Here is a 7,552-nt window from a genome sequence, read left to right as displayed (position 1 = left end):
GCCTTAGTGTTCTTGGGCACAGGGACTATGGTGGTCTGCTTGAAACATGTTGGTATTACAGACTCAATCAGGGACATGTTGAACATGTCAGTGAAGACACCTGCCAGTTGGTCAGCACATGCCCGGAGCACACGTCCTGGGGTATGCACGTACAGTCACTGTGGGGACGACGTCCTCGATGCACTTATTGATAAAGCCAGTGACTGATGTGGTGTACTCCTCAATGCCATCGGAAGAATCCCAGAACATGTTCCAGTCTGTGATAGCATAACAGTCCTGTAGTTTAGCATCTGCTTCATCTGACCACTTTTTTATAGACCGAGTCACTGGTGCTTCCTGCTTTAATTTTTGCTTGTAAGCAGGAATCAGGAGGATAGAATTGTGCTCAGATTTATCAAATGGAGGGCAAGGGAGAGCTTTGTACGCGTCTATGTGTGTAGAGTACAGGTGATCGAGAATTGTTCCCCCTCTGGTTGCACATTTAACATGCGATAGAAATCAGGTAGAACTGATTTAAGTTTCCCTGCATTAAAGTCTCCAGCCACTAGGAGCGCCGCCTCTGGGTGAGCGGTTTCCTGTTTGCTTATTTCCTTATACAGCTGACTGAGTGCGGTCTTAGTGCCAGCATCCGTCTGTGGTGGTAAATAAACAGCCACGAAAAGTATAGATGAGAACTCTCTTGGCAATTAGTGTGGTCTGCAGTTTATCATAAGATACTCTACTTCAAGCGAGCAAAATCTAGACTTCCTTAGATTTCGTGCACCAGCTGTTGTTTACAAATATGCACAGACCGCCCCCCTCGTCTTACCGGAGTGTGCTGTTCTATCTAGCCGGTGCAGCGTATATCCTGCTAGCTGAATATCCATTTGATGTCCTGTTGGTAGGATATTCGTGATCGTACCTCATCTAATATATTGTCCAATGATTGCACGTTGGCGAGTAATATTGACGTTAACGGCACATTTCCCACTCGCCTTCTGCAAAACCTTACGAGGCACCCCGCTCGGTGTCCTCTGTACCTACGTCTTTTCCTCTTACCAATAACTGGGATGTTGGCCTTGTCGGGTGTTCGGAGTCCTGTGCGTCCTGCTTGTTGAAGAAAAAATCTTTGTCTAATCCGAGGTGAGTAATCGCTGTCCTGATATCCAGAAGCAATTTTTTTGCCGTAAAATACGGTGGCAGAAACATTATGTTCAAAACAAGTAACAAATAACGCGAAAACCCCCCACATAATAGCACAATTGGTAGAGCGCCCGTAATACTGCTGCCAATTCATCCGGCGCCATTTCACACTTCTCAGAGCATTAAACTCACTGGCTCAAACTAGCATCCAAGATGTTATTGCACTAAGACCTTTGGGATATTTGGTCAATGCTCTCTAATTTAACGGTTTGATTTGATTTATTCTCTGTTTGATGACATGGAGGAAGCAGTCAGTGCAGTGCAGTGCATTCATTGTGCTGTGTCATGCCTTAATGTAACCTTTATTTTAGGCAAGTCAGTTAAGAACAAATTCTTATTTACAATGTCGGCCTAGGAACTGTTGGTAAACTGCCTTGTTCAGACAGATTTTTACCTTGTCAGCTCAGGGATTCAATCTCACAACATTTCAGTTACTGGCTCAACGCTCTAACCACTAATGAAGTTTAGAACAAAAATAAATTCAGACCTTTCTTATACTCATTGAGATTCCCACACTATTCTCTGGCTAAAATACACATAAAGCCTTGGATTTGAATACAACTATATTCTATAAAAGTCAACATGATTTCAGGCACTACAGATATATTTATATGTGGACAAGATAGTTTCTTCTGGTGGCTCCACAGTGACATGTGGAAAGTTAATCAAACATAAGTCAAGCTGAAACATGTTAAGTACTTGCACTGATTGTTTCAACCGATTAAGGGAATTCAATCAGCAGATTAAGCGCTCATAGTCCAATTGGTCTTTGGCGCCAGCTGCTGTGTTACAGGTTATTGAAACTATTAGGTTAATCTTATTATCGCTAAATTGAGTTGTACATCATGGTTATGTTTGTACAAGCGTCAGTTACCAAGAGACAGGGTCATATCAAATAGACATGTTATATGGTCCCGTGTGGCTCCCGTGGTCCCGTGTGGCTCAGTTGGTAGAGCATGGCGCTTGCAACGCCAGGGTTGTGGGTTCATTCCCCACGGGGGGACCAGGATGAATATGTATGAACTTTCCAATTTGTAAGTCGCTCTGGATAAGAGCGTCTGCTAAATGACTTAAATGTAAATGTAAATGTATATGCTAATGACTACTTAAAATAACTCTGGACTCCAGGGCTATTTTTAGACATGCAGCCCAATCAGATCAGCTATGAAAAAGAGATGATGTGAAAAGATCTGATGTGATTGGTCAAAAGCCCAATTAGTGGAAAAAATATCAGAGTTGGGCTGCCTGTCAAAAGGAAAGCATGTACATTGAAAAAATATATAAATATAGTGTAAAGTGTTGGTCCAATGTTTAAATAGAAGATCCCAGAAATGGAGGTCTCTGTTTCAAGGTCCATTCTTTTCATGAAATGCATTCACTTCTTTTTTTTTACTCCTTTCTGTCAAGACCAAGATTAAGGAATATAATGGGGTTTTCATGAAGTAAAAAGGAATAAATTCATGTTTATATTAAAAAGTTACTTATTACGAATTTCACTTTGAGATGTGGCATACAAATAATGATTTACAGACAGTTCCCTCAAGTTGCACTGAAACAAGAAAAAAAGCATTTTGTTAAAATTTGTAAAACAATGCAAAGATTTTTATCTGTTTAGGATTTGACCAGACAGGCAAATCACTTAACCATTGATGTCTTCCAGATGTGATTTTTTTCCCCCCAAGGTACCCCACAGATGGCGAGACACATTTATTTTAAACTGTGCAAATCGACTACTGTTAAACAATGAAAATCTAGGAGAGACCATTTAAAGACAATTCCTGGCCTGCTACAATTATGCTTCCCATGCTAACCTCTTTTCACTGTCAGCTGTTTCAAGAATTTCGGACGGGCTCATGGGTCTACCTACACTGCAAAGAATGCCTCCCTCCAGCCAAAATGTCTTCCACCATCTGCTGAACCTCTACCCAAGACAAAACATCAACTGAGTGTCATCCATCAGATTTCACTTCCTCAAATGATTGAATGTGTATTCATTCACATTTTACATACTCTATCTACTGTTTACATTAGATGATAAGTGGTTTGAAGGAGATAATCAGGGGTTAAATTGGGAATTCGGAGGTGGGGGAGTCCTATTTCGGGAGGATAGGTTAGGATTAGGGTTGAACCAGGCTTCAACATAGGGTTAGGGTTATTTCAATATTAACCCTAACCCTAGCTTAATGTCCACACCCCAGCTCAACCCTGGAAGTTGGAGGTTCTAGCCACAGGATTGACAATGCATCACCTTATTTCCCTGGAATTCATGAAAGACATGAGGGATATGACTATATGACCAAGTCCTATATGGGCATTGAGACAAAGAATTCACGTCATCCCAACTGCAGTGAAAGAGCTTCTCTGTATGAGATGGAGTTGAAACAATGAGCATGGACAAGCACCACCACAATAAATGAGTTGGCACTCTGTTCTGTTTTAGGCAGATGGTGATGGAAGCACAGTGTGAGTGTGGGACTGTGGTAGCGATATACTGTACCTGAGCCAACACTCTGGGTTTCATCAGCGTAACACTTGGGCTAAGTGGTTGTAATTTCAAACATTGCATCAAATGGTGCAATCTCATGATTAAGATGTTTAGCCTCCTAAGTTTCCATATTTTGCCATTGTTTGGTGAGATTAAAGTAGGCCTGTTGGTCTTCACCTATGTTCATTTCATCTTAAATTAACAAAGTCGTGTATTTTCACACACTTTTTTTTTCTTCATGTCCCATCCAATAGCATAGATAGCACATACAGTTCAACATAATGTTTTCCAATAGTACAGGGATACATCCATTCAGTATATGCTCCATTCAATCACTATGTCCTAGTCATTGAGATCAACACAAAACAAATCAATGGCCTGATCCTTTCCCCTTTCCACTGAGAGTGTAGAACCAGAGCCATTAAGGCCATGCACCTTTTTTCTTTACTCTTATCAGACTCAAACTTTACCAGTTGATATTTTTGCATTATAAGCTTTATTTTTTAATACAATATGCAAATGAGGCAACACTTCCTTAAAATGCGCTAATTTGCATATTACGAGAATCCGCTTTTTCAACACATTGCTTCATGGCAGAATCATTTTTGTTGTTTTATTGTGATAAGACACTCAATGGTCAGACTTTTACAGAGCAGTTTATCAAAACATTGTAATTTCATGGAATTATTTAAAAAAAAAAACTATGTATGACGGATGCATATTTTGCATATATTTACAGAGAAAATGACACGTAAAATCAAAACGATACAAGATATCAAAAAAAGCCTCTGTAAAAGTCAGACTATAAGACCTAAGAACCTGTGTGTGAAATAATGTGACTGCACGTCATATGCTTTGAAGACTGGTCTGTCGCGCAAATCTGCAGTTTTGGGCAAATTCTCACATCGCTTTGCTCAATTTCTCAAATTCAAGGTTTTTGTATGGCTGTTGAAATGTGCAGAACATTAATCAGCTATGCCTGCCCCATATGTAAGGCCCTCTTTGAGTTGTTGCTGGTGCTGCTTTACTTTCTTGACCGTGTCATGGGACCTGCGCCTACGCTTAGCACACTCCATTGAAGCAGCATCAGCTCTCACAACACGCCTCACATTCTCCTCTCTGATTGCTTCCAGTGCCACCAAAGTGCTGTCAAGCCACAATTTGTCTATCACATTTGATATAGCAGTGGCTACCTCATTGAACGTGGCTGCTGCGTCAATGCAGCTTTTGCCCACAAAGACAGTTTTGGGGCATTGCGATCATATTACAGTTCAGACATTCATTTTCATTCTGGGTTCTTCCGTGCTGCATTCTTTTGAGGAGGTTATCATTTGACATCCTATGATATACAGGTACCATATTCTTTGCAACCTCTTTTATAAAAAAATGTATGGCCTCCATAGTTTTTGTGACTGGGTGGATCTTCACCCTTTTCTAGGGCTCACTGGTACCAGCACCAATGCACACACCTATCCCATAGTAGAATCCTCTCTTGTGCCAAGTGCCATCAAAGGAGGCATAAATGTCTATGATGGCATCCTCATCCATCTTCAGCAACTCTGCTTTATCTGGGTCTACTGTATATCTGTGAAGCTCTGCTAAATATCTTTGCAGCACTTTCCATTGACTAGCCCTCTGAATCTCTGCAACTAAAGTGTGTGTGTGTGAAGGGGGGAGTACTTATTATGCCTATCAACATTACAGTCAAAACTGCAGAACTAAATATCAGCATGTTACCCGATGTAAATATTAGCATATCAGCATGTATTTACTTTATGTAAAGCTAATTTCTCAGTAATCACAGCAGGCTACAGCCCTATGACACTCTAAGCCTATGTGACAGTCTCATTGTACAGTTATGTTTTCCTATCACTCTGTTTATTCACTTTGAATACATTTGCTGAAGCAAGGAAATAAATAGTATTTATGCACAGCAAGACCTGACAATAATGGGCTCCTTTCCCTTTTTATTTACCTGATGAGCTGAGAAGCACGGAAGGAATCCGTAAGCTATAAGAACCATCTTCACATTTAAGGGCAGAGAGAACCCTTGGTTTACTAAGGAACTTACACAAATCATAAGGGAACAAAATGCTATGTGGGCTAAAGCAAGAGGGACTGGTTTGGCAGATGATTGGATGGCTTTTAAACGTCTTCGAAATATGGGTGTGGCTATGATCCGTAAATTGAAGCAGACCACTACCTGAAATCTACTTCACAAAATGTAAATAATCCATCCAAATTTGGGCAAGTAGTGAAAGGTTTGGAGTGCAGAAAAGATACACACCTTCCTAAACAATTGTTGGTCGACACACAGATTGTAACAGAGAGAACCTCCATTCTGAAAGCCTTGAACCAGCATTTTTTTGATGCAGGCAGTTTATTTGAAAAAAAAAACTTGTTTGGGCTGCAATCCCGACACAGGTACACTTATGACAACATCCAGCTCAAGTGCAAGGCGCGAAATTCAAAATCTAGTTTGTGTTTGTTTTAAAATATTTAACTTTCACACATTAACAAGTCCAATACAGCATATGAAAGGTAGACATCTTGTGAATCAAGCCAACATGTCCGATTTTAAAATGTTTTACAGGGAGACAAAATATGTAAATCTATTAGCTAACCACGTCAGCAAAAGAGAGCACTTTCTAACTCCATCAGTTTTTTTACTCCGTCACTAGCTATCACTAATTCGACCAAATAAGATATATATAGCCACTAACCAAGAAACAACTTCATAAGATGACAGTCTGATAACATATTATTGTATAGCATATGTTTTTTTTGAAAAATGTGCATATTTATGGTATAAATCATAAATTACATTTCAGCTACAATCAGAAATTGGCACCGAAAGCGAGCCATAACATTTACAGACCCAACGTCAAATAACTAATTACTCATCATAAAAACATATCTGAGAAATACATACTGTGCAGCAATTAAAGACAGGATCTTTGTGATTCCAGACAATATTCCGATTTATTAAATGTTTTACAGCGAAAACAAAATGTAGCGCTATGTTAGCATAGCCACAATAGCCAGACACACTGGGCGCCCGCGACCAGTTGACATGCACGACAGATAATATGAAATAACTATAATTGGGTCTTACTTTGGCTGATCTTTCATCAGAATGTTGATCAGGGTGTCCTTTGTCCAGATGAGTCGTTGTTTGGAGTCAGGATGGCAACTTTCCCTTCTCACTTAGCATTGGCACTGGTCGACTGGCACGGATTTGTCCAACGTTAAAAAAGTCAGAGAACGGAACACGGCAAAACTCCAGAAAAAAATTCAAATAATCTGATTAAACTATATTGAAAAACATACATATACGATGATATGGTCTCATTTATCAAATAAAAACCCAGCCGGAGATTGTTCCCGTCCAAAACAGCAGCAAAACAGACGCAATATCACTCCCAAGTCGCGCGCTTCAGACTTCCGGTCGGTCACGTCAAAGAAATAGCTCTTATTCAACCTCTGAACAAGATATTCACTAAATTTCTTCTCTCATACCCTCTTGACACCCAGAGCAAGGCGTACGGAGTGTACGTAGGGTCTTACGTATAATGACCATGTATAGGCATAACGTTGAAGCGAGCATAGATTTCTGACATTCTACTTCTTGGTCAGGGAAAGTGCTGCCAAATGACTTCTGTACCACTCAGAGAAAAAATTAGAACGGTTTTAGAAACTAGAGATTGTTTTCTATCCAATATGAATATTAATATGCATATTGTAAGAGCAAAAATTGATTAAGAGGCCGTTTGAAAATTGGCACATATTTTCCAGTTTTTCCAATACGCCCCCTGCAGCCATAACATGTATTTTTAACCTTACGCTTGATGTTAAGGAAATCCCCAAGTTATGGAAATCTGCTTT

The 7,552-nt window shown here is 39.9% G+C and overlaps 1 long non-coding RNA gene across 1 annotated transcript; it reads left to right on the top strand.

Annotated features, from left to right (window-relative positions):
* Positions 1-480: 480 nt before the first annotated feature.
* LOC139027050 (uncharacterized) lies at positions 481-5,604 on the top strand. The gene is made up of 2 exons (XR_011479080.1): positions 481-1,122; positions 3,010-5,604. It is a non-coding gene; the product is annotated as an uncharacterized lncRNA (long non-coding RNA).
* Positions 5,605-7,552: the final 1,948 nt, after the last annotated feature.

This window comes from Salvelinus sp. IW2-2015, linkage group LG4q.1:29 (genome assembly GCF_002910315.2).
Source record: "Salvelinus sp. IW2-2015 linkage group LG4q.1:29, ASM291031v2, whole genome shotgun sequence".
NCBI classification, from domain to species: Eukaryota; Metazoa; Chordata; class Actinopteri; order Salmoniformes; family Salmonidae; genus Salvelinus; species Salvelinus sp. IW2-2015.
The sequence above is the reverse complement of the archived record's forward strand: the minus strand, read 5'-3'. Positions and strand labels throughout refer to the sequence as shown.